This window comes from Pomacea canaliculata, linkage group LG7 (assembly GCF_003073045.1).
Source record: "Pomacea canaliculata isolate SZHN2017 linkage group LG7, ASM307304v1, whole genome shotgun sequence".
Classification (NCBI taxonomy): Eukaryota; Metazoa; Mollusca; class Gastropoda; order Architaenioglossa; family Ampullariidae; genus Pomacea; species Pomacea canaliculata.
Genome location: NC_037596.1, coordinates 19,672,379 through 19,686,039, shown reverse-complemented (window position 1 = coordinate 19,686,039; position 13,661 = coordinate 19,672,379).

Here is a 13,661-nt window from a genome sequence, read left to right as displayed (position 1 = left end):
GAGGGATAGTGAGAGAGAGTTCACTGATACATTGATACAATGGCGAGAGAAATGTGTGAGCTAAGGGCGTCCCACACTTGCTTCGGCTAAAGGTCCCGCGTGAAATGCCGAAATGAAGTGCCCCGCGCCGAAACGTCCGGCGGCGAAACGCCGGTCGGCAAAAGGTCCGGCTCCGAAACGTCCAGCGGCGAAACGTCCAGTCGACAAAACGTCCGGCTCCGAAACGTCCGGCGGCGAAACGTCCGTCGGCGAAAAGTCCGTGTACCATTCACAACACTGCCAGCAGTCAACACCAATCAGACACAGTGAGTGACAGTTCATTATCCGGACGCTGCCAGTCGGCATGTCACGTGGTTGTGACAAACTGTTGCTGTACCGAGACTTGCAGACTGTCAGCGTGTCAATAGTCCAGAGTCCAGACTGTCTCCCTGTTTGGTGTTGACAGCTGGCAGTGTTGTGAATGCTGTACCAACGTGACGTAGCACACTGTTAGTGTGACGTAGCACACTGTTAGCGGCGCTCGTTGATCGCAGGTGTGAATCGCTGGCTAATTAATTAACGGACGGGTTTACAGGTTAGGTTTCTCTCCCCTTTACCTACCGATATCTGCATCAATCTCAAACTATTTAGGTTGATCTTTAAGTGAGCTTGTCACGTGATGTACAATCGAAATCGACAAGTGTGTGTGCACATCACGAGACATTCAGACCAGACGTCAACGTCACTGCGTGCTTGTTGTCTGTAGATGGCTGGCTGTATGGCTGTCTGTGTGATGTACTGGGGGATGTCTTGTGATTGCAGTTAGTGACAGCCTCGTTCACTGTTCATGCTTCTCACAAACAGCGGGACAACCTAATCAAGTGTTGACAAGTAGTCGGGACACTTTTCAAATGCTTGAAGCTTCAGTGGTGCCGATGTTTACGTCATCAATAACAACCCTTGTGACAACCGTCCAGGACAGTTGGTGACCCCGGGAGACTGACGTCATCGCAATGGAGTCTTGGCGAGGGGACGTTACTAACTGCAAGCACCTCCCACCCCAGACACTGAAGGTGGAACTCAAGGCCGCCACTCACATGCCGAGTCAGATGCTCAGTCAGGAATGTTATGTCTGAATGTGGGCATTATTCACATTATGTGGGAATGTGGGCATTGTGTGGTCACGTGATGCGGGAATGCGGGGGCTTCGCGCGTGCTGTGCATTGAGAAGCCTTCTTGTGGAATGTTCTGTGTACGTCTCGCAAGTTCTCGTCATCAAATCCGGCAGGACACCACAGTCCACCCATTGTAGCCAGCAGTCATACATCAGGGTATGCGAGACAGAGACCGCCACCCAGCGCGCCTAGCGGCACAAATAAATCTCTTATCAACATTCCCGGATTGTTTGACATGGCGGAGAGTGGTTTACAGGCGCCGGGGAGCCAATCATTTGCACTCGCTTCTCGCATCACCGCGCGCGCCACCCGGGGGCAACATTCCAGCACGAAGTGTCACACCTGGCATGTGCACAAGGCCGTGACATGACCGGCCTCCTGGTGACATAACACACGGAGCACGTGGACAAGGGGAGGGAGGCCTCCTTGCAGACTCATGCTCGTGTTTTCCGTCTTTCATTCGTGTTAGCTTTCCTTTTCTTGTTGTTGACCACACTGCATTATGGATGACTGGACACATATCGTAGAATATTGACTATTGACTTCACACGTTGTCATAGCTGACATTGGTAGTAAGAACTTGATCGGCGAAAACTTGGGCAAGGTGGTCATTTGCATCCTCATGTGAACTGAAGGGTACAGCACAGGAGGAGTTTTGTAGAGAGAGAAAGAAGGGGGAAGTCAGGCGGCGCTAGGTCCGGCGAGTGTGGTGGGTGAGGCACACACCCTGTCCCACCCAAACTCCGAGGACACCCTGCTTGGTCTCACGCTGAAGTGACGGACTCCACGATTAATGAGTGCTGGACATTTGTGGATGATGGATTCGCTCAAACTGTCCAATCACCGACAGTAGACATTCAAACTAATTGATTCCTCTAAAGGAGGTTGAAAAACTCGAGACTTTTAAAATCCTATCTCATCTGTCTACAGAGATCACCGTCCCACCCACTGACAGCATCACCTTCCTCTGAGGAATGTCTGCTTCCGGTAGCTTGTCAGGCTAATCGTCGCCTCGGGACCAAGAATGTTTACGCATCACATTGTTCTAAAAAAAAATAAAAATCAAAACACAAAGAAAGAAACAAACAAGCCACTTCTCGTTACCAGTTACCAGTCGCTTGAAAAAAGAAAAGATTGTTTTCCCCACGTCCAATGAGGACACCACAGATTTTATATTCTCCATCAAATGAACCTTCCAGTTCACGAAGAACCCAAATATGGCGATTGCTTACATCTGACACCTTCTACAGGTTGTCGTGAACACTTGCATGGTGGGTGTTCAGTGTTTGTTCAGTGTTTGTTCAGTCTCTCATCTCGTCTTACGTGCCAACAGTGCCTTCATTATTCGCTGTGACACTAGTGCCACATGAATTCAGACATATACAGTGTCTATGTGTGTGAACGCTGTGTGACATCAGTGACATGACTTCAGAGATGTGTGTACATATATATGACCGCTGTCACTACTGACACACAGCTGCAGTACACGCGCTTTCACACAAGTGACACGTCTTCAAGTGTATAAGTATATTTGTGTGTGTTTGTGAACGCGCTTTGACACGAGTGAAGCATGTAGCACAGGCTGTGAATATCAAGCAACATTAATTCTTACATTGTGTGAATTGTGAAGGTCTTGGACACCTCCCACTGTGTCACATTATGTGTCAGACGCCATGGACACCTCCCAATGTGTCACATTATGTGTCAGACGCCATGGACACCTCCCAATGTGTCACATTATGTGTCAGACGCCATGGACACCTCCCAATGTGTCACATTATGTGTCAGATGTGATGGAAACTTGCTAGCAGCAATGTGAGATGTCGCAATGTGTGTGAGTGGACAGTCGCGATGTGAGATGTCACAGTGTGTGTGACTGGACAGTCGCGATGTGAGATGTCACAGTGTGTGTGACTGGACAGTCGCGATGTGAGATGTCGCAATGTGTGTGAGTGGACAGTCGCGATGTGAGATGTCACACTGTGTGTGAGTGGACAGTCGCGATGTGAGATGTCCCAGTGTGTGTGAGTGGACAGTCGCGATGTGAGATGTCACAGTGTGTGTGAGTGGACAGTCGCGATGTGAGATGTCCCAGTGTGTGTGAGTGGACAGTCGCGATGTGAGATGTCCCAGTGTGTGTGAGTGGACAGTCGCGATGTGAGATGTCACAATGTGTGTGAGTGGACAGTCGCGATGTGAGAGGGAGCATGCTAACAATAAGCACGCAGCATGGACGCATACGAGCGACAGGAAAACAAAGAAGACATGAGCTGTACAAGAATAAAGAGCAGTACTAATGATGAATATAAACAAAAACAGGGAACACAAGGAGCAACCAAACAAGAACATGAACCGGAACTGAGGGTAAGAGGATAATGCATGTGACTGGGTAGACGTAACCTTTACTTGATTGTATCACAGCGTATGTCACACTGATCGCACCTGTAACTACTGAATATTTATTTATACAGTTTGTGTATATTCCACACTCAGTCCCACCTTTATGTGCCTTTCACATGTTTATGGAGCAGTGTAGAAGGGAGGGGGGATCCCTCGCTCTGTACTTGTAGTCACCCCTGCATCCGCTGTGACGTCACAGATCCCGTGAGCTCGCCACACAGCGTGAACGAGGAACATGAAAAGGGTCATTAACCGGGTAGGTGCTTGTTGTATACAAGCGGCAAGCTGTAAGGTGTGAGGTCTACCGGAAGTATAACTGAAGGCGGCGCTGAAAGGCCCAGCAGGGTGCCCAGCACACTTCCTGTCCTGACTGTCAAGGTTAACACCTGTAAATTGTAAAATAGATTTTAAAAAGGTCTTCGAAACATTTTACGAAATCGCACGTAGGAGCCGTTTACATCTGTTTACACCTGTTAAGACGACTAAAGGCTGCATGACAACTTCAAAACAAACCTCAACGGGTCAAGCGTTGCCTTCCTTGCTTGTGTGACGTTATTTGACGTTATTTGACGTTATTTGACGTGCATTTGTTGTGTATTTGACATGTGTTTGCTGTGTGTTTGACATGTGTTTGCTGTGTTTGAAGTGTGTTTGCTGTGTTTGCTGTGTGTTTGACATGTGTTTGAAGTGTGTTTGATGTGTATTTGACATGTGTTCTGCTGTGTTTGATGTGTATTTGCTGTATTTTTGACGATATTAAATGACCTGTGCCTAGAAATCGTTTGTTGTGTAGTTGGTGAGCAGGGGAACTGTAATCCAAGTTTGACACCGAGTCAGCAACTAAGTAGATCACGGCACTAAGCCCTGTCAACACTTTTCACTCCAAGAGAAAGAACAGCCTACCTCAGACGAGATGGGGACCCAGTCCAGCCAGTTGAACAACAAGAACTAATTTAATGAAACTTTATTTTTACGGCGACATCGCGATCGTCAGCCAAAATCAGTCCACCCTCATGACCATACCCTGAGATGCGCGTCAGTCCTCAAGTATCACTACACCTCTTGTTTGAATGCTAATTCAATCACGTGATCAGATAGTTTGTCAATCCACTAATGATGGTGCGTGTCTTTAACTGCACTACTCAGTCGTTAAGATGCAGAACACACACGACGGACCACCCCGCCGGCTGCGAGAAGATCCCTCCATTGGCTGAACTTGTCGTCACCGTCGCTCTCAGCGCTTTGACAGTTGGGTGGACCCCGCCTGACGTCACTAGTCGCCGCGGGACGTCGTCGCTGGGGTCGTGACGCACTAGACCGTGACAGCGACGGGCAGCAGGTGCAGGTGCAGGGTAGGACGCCGTGATTTACCTGGACCTCGGTCTCCATGCCCTGCTGACGAGGGTCTTTGATGTTATTTTCAAAGTCTTGCTCGCTGTGAGAAAGATTACGGGAGATTAATGGGTCTGTCACCGTCGCCAGCTACAAAGAACCGCCAGCCGCCAGCTGACTGCAGTCAGGAATTACTCTGCGTGTGTGTGCGTGTGTGTGCGTGTGTGCGAGTGAGAGAGATTGTGTGTGTGTGTGTGCTCGCGCGTGAGAGATTCTGACAAAACAGCGACCATAACCATAATTATTATGTGTAAGTATATAATTGTATATACTGATAGTGAATATGAGTCTAAGAGAAACTTGATATCAATAGACTGCAGTTGTCAGTCTGTGGATGGTGACGTGTCTTACAGTGGGTGACGTAACTATTCCACAGTGTGTCCGCAAGATAACTGCCATTGAGTTCTCTGTGCTTTTTCCTGGATGAAGGTCCTGACACCCACCTGACTATCTGCCGGTGTCACAGCCCAAACCTTCGCCCGAGGGTTATTTCCGTCACGTGACGTGTTACTTCCCTAAAAACAATATTTATTTCTGCGGCTGCGCACAAATCTTGGTAAACAGACATCTCCGAGTCGAATTATCATCAAGCCACACATTACTCTAGCATATTAGGTAATGACTGTGTCAGCACATGACATCGGCATATTCAATAATCTATTAGTAGTCTGTGAGCAAATCCTCGATTACATCGTGACATTCTAGATGCTGTCATCTACAAGCAAATCCTTGTCTCGAGACAATCCTCATCTCGACTTGTATCAAGATAACCAATCGACCTTGACTGCGCATGCGCCGGAGGCAAGCAATCCGCTGAGTGGTGCGAAGGTTCAGAGCGTGACACCGGATATCTTTGAAGGATTACACCTCCTGGGCTGTTCTTGACATGCGAAAAAAAGATCTTTGTCGTCCCTTGTGTTTGTAGGGAGGAGAAATACAATGACCGCAAGCTGTTACAATGGTCACCTCCGGGTGTCAGGGGAGGGACCACTAGCTGTAGGGACTATAGTTGGTGTCAGTAGAGGGGGACTACAGTTGGTGTCAGGAGAGGGGGACTACAGTTGGTGTCAGGAAGGGGAGGGACCACTAGCTGTAGGGACTATAGTTAGTTTCAGGAGAGGGGGACTACAGTGTGTCAGGAGGGGGGAGGCTAGTTGGTGTCAAAAGATGCGGGGACTATAGTTGGTGTCAAGAGAGGGAGGACTACAGTGTGTCAGGAGACAGGTGTGTTATACAATGCAATACAACTCTATGGATCCCCAGGGGCAAGACAGGTGTGTACAAAGCCGGGGTGAAATGCCAACAACTCTGCACGTCTGCTCATGAGAAGCTCAGGTACTTCACAAAGCGAGTCTGGTGACTCAGTCCGGTGAGTCAGGTGACATTGTACCCACGTGCCAGTGCACACAGCTACTATTGTAGTCTCGCCTTTGGTAGCAGTCTACCTGTCTACTGTCTACCACGCATTGTCTCTAAACGATACAAGTGAAGAAATGGCAGCAGCATTGGCTGTACACACACACGAGACATGAATACATTACTAAAGTACCGACAACTGACTTTCTGACACATCCACACATGAATACATTATCTGTCGGCCTGAGAGTCAGCTACTGACAACTGACTTTCTGACACATCCAGACATGAATACATTATCTGTCGGCCTGAGGGGTCAACTACTGACAACTGACTTTTTGACACATCCAGACATGAATACATTATCTGTCGGCCTGAGGGGTCAACGACCGACAACTGACTTCCTGACACATCCACAAATGAATACATTATCTGTCGGCCTGAGAGTCAGCTACTGACAACTGACTTCCTGACACACCCAGACAAACGCAATTATATTTAATTATATTAAAAATACATTATCTGTCGGCCTGAGAGTCAGCTACTGACAACTGACTTTCTAACACATCCAGACAAACGCAATTATATTTAATTATATTAAAAATACATTATCTGTATTATACATTATCTGTATATACATTATCTGTCGGCCTGAGAGTCAGCTACCGACAACTGACTTCCTGACACACCCAGACAAACGCAATTATATTTAATTATATTAAAAATACATTATCTGTCGGCCTGAGAGTCAGCTACTGACAACTGACTTTCTGACACATCCACACATGACCGGTCCCGCAGTTTCTTCACGAACTTGAATCACTGGACTGCTGGCAGACGATTTTTCCAGTTAACTCCTAAAACGAGGCATTAGACGACAAAGCTTCCGGTTTAGTCACATTCTTTGTTTAGGCTCGCCGAGACTAACAGCGGAGAACTTGGCAAGAGGCTAAGCGTTGGTCTCTGCAGACAGATAGCAGTCCACGTACACACGTCCGTGGTTTCTTCGTTCTGTAGTCGACACCACAGACACTTAGCGACGTCACCGTAGTCAGTAGTAGTAGTAGTGGTGGTGGTGGTGGTAATACTGATGGTGGTGACACGATTTCTCTCTCTCCAACCCAGGGTTAGCCCCGGGGTTAGTCTGCTGACCTCACAGAGTCGGTCCGTCACTTTGTGAAAGAACTTACATTATGTGAATAGTGAATAGAATCACACACACAGGACATCGACTGATGTCGTCACTTTGTAAAAGAAGCTAGACTGTGTGAATAGAGTTTGGAGTGCACCTCCCACTAGCGCTACTTCCAATTAGCTCTAGAGTCCATATACACAGTTAGACAACTTCCAGGTGAATACAGTCAGTACCCAAGTAAACAAATCACAGGTGAATAATTAGTGTATAGATGTACAGCAGGCAAGTGAACAGTCAGTTCAAGCTGGTGACTACATACGACCGCCAAGTACAAACAGGTAACTACATAGATACGTCACCATCACCACCTGCAGGCGGGGGGGAAAGGTGCCACCCACTGCTACCGGTCGTCGGGGGAATGGTGGGACTTGATGAGACTTTTGCTGCCTGTCCAGTCCTTCACCTTCGTCTGCCAATGTTTGCTTGTTATTGTTTACACTCAGCATCGTCCTCTGTCCAGGCCGGTCCGGTGTTGCATCGGTTAGCCCAGGGGTCTCAAACTCGCGGCCCGCGGGACAAAAGTTTGCGGCCCCCACCTCAATATCAAAGTTTCATGTTAGTCCCGAGTTTGATACTGTTATATCTTCTCCTCTCTCGCTCCTTAGTCTGCAACTTCCAGTTTCTGTCAACTGTCCTCTGGATGGTCCGGGCGGGTGGCCATAAATCTTGACCAGTGACACTGCTGTATTATTATTCTATTTTCATTTTCAATTTATTTATTACTGATTGATTTATTTTTTCTTATGAATTTGTTAATTTATTTTTATCTTTAAACACAAAAATAAGATGAAAAAATAAGACATTTGATAATATTGGAATGTTTTTGTAAGAGCTTTTCTTGTTGGAAAACCTGATGTGGCCCAGCCTCATCCAGACTCTGCCTCCAGTGCCCCCCGGGTAAATTGAGTTTGAGACCCCTGGGTTAGCGTCTGTCACCAACACACTGAAGGTTGGCTGTCCTGGGTTCAGCTCTCGTCTCAGGCACGCTGTTGTTTCTCTACATGTGGCATGTGTTACAGGGCTGGCTGTCTTGCCGGGATGTAACCTTAGTTGCTGGTTTGGTTTAGCCATCATCCCCATTCCTCTACTTATCTCTGTGCGACCCCCCTGGGTAGAGTGTCCTGCCAGTGATGTCGCCCAATCATGGCAGCTTTCGCCGACTGCTGATGGCGAACAGTGTTTCCCGGGGCCTGCGCTGCCTACAAAATCGTTTGTTTTGTGTTTTGTATGAGAAATTCGGAGCATTTGGTTTCCAATGTGTGGATGCTGCCGTCCGTGTCGGTAACTGTCGGATCACCAATAGCAGCAGTCGTCACACAATCATAGACTGAACATGTAACTGCCAGTCACATCAGCAACACTCATAACATTATAACAATTACAGAAACTGAGCACTGCGGGCAAGTATTTTGTCTCCAAACCTCTGGGTTAGTAAGCGGTAAGATAAGTTCAACAGTTTCTTACCTACTGACAGGCTTAGGGTTAATGTTAACGTTGAATGAAATACTGTGGGTGGGTGTGGGGGGCGTTGGTACCCTGAGACAAATTCATTTGATGCAAGTACACTTACTGTTTCCCTAACTTCACTAACACAAACTAGTTTTCCTGAAACCCTTTTCAAGATCAGGATTATATTTATTATGTCATGGAGTGTGAACACAAGGCAGAACATTTTGTTAGAATATTCAGCAAAGACATTTCTGTATAGTTGCCGATCTTCTCAAACAGCTTCTAGTGAATGACCTTTGATGCCTCAGTCCAGTTCACCTACACCAGGTGAGCGTCTCCAAGAAATAAACCGTTGTGCGTCATGGTGCAGCGGAGTGACGTGGTCATAACGGAACACTTGGTGATAAAGGCGACCTTGACCCTAGTATGACGTAGTTCTAACGGACCACGTGGTGATAAAGGCGGCCTTGACCCTAGTATGACGTAGTTCTAACGGAACACTTGGTGATAAAGGCGGCCTTGACCCTAGTATGACGTATGTCCAGCCTTCACCCGCCAGTTGAGAGCTGTCCATGCTAATCTTCGTTCAGAGGAGGAAAACTTGACCTGGGTCTTTGGTGTAACCTTTGACCTGGACCCTTGATGTCATGTTGTGCCTACCCTTCGTTAACAGCTGATGCTCCTCCCTTCTCCTCCCCTCAAGTCTGTTGTGTGCAGTGGAAGGTATCACACAGAACAGTCTTGATAACCTCAAGGTGAGTTGATGTAAAAAGTGATAAAAGGTAAAATAATAAGCTGTGGACATATAAATATTCTGATAAAGGGATTTATTAACATGTCGACACAGTGATGCATTAATACTCATGTATATATAATATATATAATGATGTATTACATATGTTTATAGAGTGATATATTAAAGGGATTGTAAAGGCAAAATAAAACTGCTTAGAATCGTGTACAGAGTAGGATCCACGTGAATCTCGTCTATTTTCACTTCTGTTCATATGGGAAAAGTTGAAGATTTTGTAGCATGTTGTGTTTAAGAAGAGAAACTACATCGGACTCTTTCGTTTACTGAGACGAAGTCTCGTTCTCCGTCACGTGACCTTCTGACATATGACCAAGACTGCTTACCAAGTGAAACAGACTGTTTTCTGTAATTTTTACAACTGTCCTTTGAAAAGTTCTCTTTAAAACATAAATAAGCTCACGTGACACCACCGATCACAAGTTCAAACCCTAGCAATGACCACAGACACTTGCTGTACGTCACTGACTGACGTCACAATGACCACAGGCACTTGCTGTACGTCACTGACTGACGTCACACCCAGACTCGTCTGCTTGACCATCTCGGGAAGCTATCGCGGTTACTCGGCGGAAGGACACAAAGGTCGATTTCACTGGATTTTTTCAATGTTTATAAACATCGGCAACCGACATAGTGCTAATAAGTGTAATTAAGTGAGAAACGAATCCTTTATTTCTCCTGTGTTGCTCTCGTGCTGTGTCATTGTAACTAAATATAGTTTTGAAACGGTTGACCGTCGCCACAGCCTTATCACAAGCCTGGAGCATCCCTTTAACATGTCGATATGCTGATGTATTAATACACTCAGCGCCTCCCTGTGCTTGCAGTCGTCATGGCGCGTGTTTCTGTGGCGATAAAAGTGAGCTCCGGACGGCTACCATTTTTGCACCCGGACATCCCGGGTACAGACAAGCACCCGGACAAACCCGAACTGTGGCGTCAGATCCTCGCCTGTCTAACGTCTTCCCGTCTCCCCATCTCCCTCCGTCAGCCCCCCCCCCTCCTCTCCAGATTTTCTCTCGTTTTCTTAGGAGGAGGCGCTCCCAGCTCCACAGATGACACAAGTGTAGCGGGGTGACGGGACTGGTGGTGTCGCTCCTGTCGTCGGTGATAACGCGGGTGCTGCTCTTATCACGTGATCGATAGCGTTGCTGATGTCTGGTTGATAACACTGAGTGACACTGTTATTGCTGATGTAAGAGATAGTGGCGGCGCTGTGGGCCCGATGTCAACCTCAGTGTCAAGCTGTGATCATAGGAGTGACGTCATGCCTGTGACATGCGTGTGCCGCTGTAACGTGTCGGAACCTTGTTGACAGGCCCCTACTTCGCGATCCTGATTGTTTATTGTCTTCTGAAAAACAGTTTTACAGAAGCCGTGAGTGTCTCAGCCTGTGGTGTCGCAGTAACACCTGTTTGCTCTCTGACATACACTTCTCGCGAAACAGCTGTCTACAGCTGTCTACAGCTGTCTTGTGGCGAGTTGTTTTGTGTTAGAAAGTTCAACGATCTCTATCTGGTCACGTGCATCTGTTTTGATTTTCCACATGGGCGTTGTCTAGTTGGTGTTGTGGCTTGAACAGGTCAAACCACGGGTTTCACTTTGACACAACAATGTTAACGGCACAATGACTAAGCTAGGTAATGAGCAACAAGACACCACACTAAATAATAGTGAGCTAGGTAATGAGCAGCAAGACACCACACTAAATAATAGTGAGCTAGGTAATGAGCAACAAGACACCACACTAAATAATAGTGAGCTAGGTAATGAGCAACAAGACACCGCAATAAATAATAGTGAGCTAGGTAATGAGCAACAAGACACCACAATAAATAATAGTGAGCTAGGTAATGAGCAGCAAGACACCACAATAAATAATAGTGAGCTAGGTAATGAGCAGCAAGACACCACACTAAATAATAGTGAGCTAGGTAATGAGCAGCAAGACACCACAATAAATAATGGAAAGCTAGGTAATGAGCAACACGACATCACAATAAATAATAGTGAGCTAGGTAATGAGCAGCAAGACACCACAATAAATAATAGTGAGCTAGGTAATGAGCAGCAAAACATCACAATAAATAATGGAAAGCTAGGTAATGAGCAACACGACATCACAATAAATAATAGTGAGCTAGGTAATGAGCAGCAAGACACCACACTAAATAATAGTGAGCTAGGTAATGAGCAGCAAAACATCACAATAAATAATAGTGAGCTAGGTAATGAGCCGCAAAACATCACAATAAATAATAGTGAGCTAGGTAATGAGCAACAAGACACCACACTAAATAATAGTGAGCTAGGTAATGAGCAGCAAGACACCACAATAAATAATGGAAGCTAGGTATGAGCAACACGGAACATCACAATAAATAATAGTGAGCTAGGTAATGGAGCAGCAAGACACACAATAAATAAATAGTGAGCTAGTAATGAGCAGCAAAACATCACAATAAATAATGGAAAGCTAGGTAATGAGCAACACGACATCACAATAAATAATAGTGAGCTAGGTAATGAGCAGCAAGACACCACACTAAATAATAGTGAGCTAGGTAATGAGCAGCAAAACATCACAATAAATAATAGTGAGCTAGGTAATGAGCCGCAAAACATCACAATAAATAATAGTGAGCTAGGTAATGAGCAACAAGACACCACAATAAATAATGGAAAGCTAGGTAATGAGCAGCAAGACACCACAATAAATAATAGTGAGCTAGGTAATGAGCAACAAAACATCACAATAAATACATAACTAAGCAATGTAATGAGGTAACGTCACAATGAAAATATAAATAGCACAATAAGTGGTGTCTCAGTCGCAATAATTAACTGAACATCACAGTGAATAATTCATGTCACATTAATCAGAGGAAGTTTCACACTGCCAGCTGTGAGATCGTACAATAGCCAAGGTAAACGGGGAAGCTATTTAACAGCTAAGGTTTGTTATTGATGAGCGAGACTGAGATTGTGATATTGTGCGATAGCTAATGGTAGAACTCACAGACGGTGTAAGCTAAGTGAGAGACTGGATAATTAGCTGAGACACGCCTACAAGTAGAACACAAATATACAAACATTGCAGTCAAGATGTGAAGATTGTATGATAGCTAAGAGCTCAGACCATAGCTAAGGCAAGCTGTAAGAGACTGTGTCACAGGCAGGGGCCACAGTTAGGGGCACGAGGCCCGTGTACACAATCACAATGCGAGACAGAGATCGTCCACCCGTAGCTTGCCACAAATAAGTGGAAATAGTTACAGTGAGACAATCTCAGGGTCCATGCAGGTGACTGACAGATTGCTGCCGTTACCAATCTTCTACTCAAACCTACCACACAGACAGCCGTCCCCCTGTACATCCCCCCTAACCCCCTATACTCCCCCCTAGGGTCGTCAGTCTCTTTATGTCTCCCACCTTTCCTTCCGTCACCATCCGTTTGTTTTTATCATTGGTTACTTCCCCCTGTGGCCGCTGTGAGCGTGTTTGTCAAAGGCCGGTGAAATGTGCAGGTGACAGACGAGGAACCTCGAGATGGGGATTCCCAGCCCCACACACACCTCACCCAGCGCTCGCCGCTCTGTGCTTTGTGATTTATGTCCCCTGATGCCAGGGTTAGCTTTCCCTGCCCAACAAAGCTGCGCAGTCTCCGTGTCAAGGGACATCATCAGCCCGCGTCTCCCCTCCCCCCAGCCTCTCTCCCCACCTCCCCTCTAACTTCCTCTGTATCGTCTGTACTTACCTTCAGCCTTCTCTAGCTTCTCTCCTCTTCCCTTCTTTTGAGCGTTATTGAGCCTGTTTGAACGTTTGAATTGTCTCCCCAGGTTTACTGTCTTTTCCTGTCATTTTCTGGGTAAGTGTGTGTGTGTGGCTTCTCGGTGTGCGC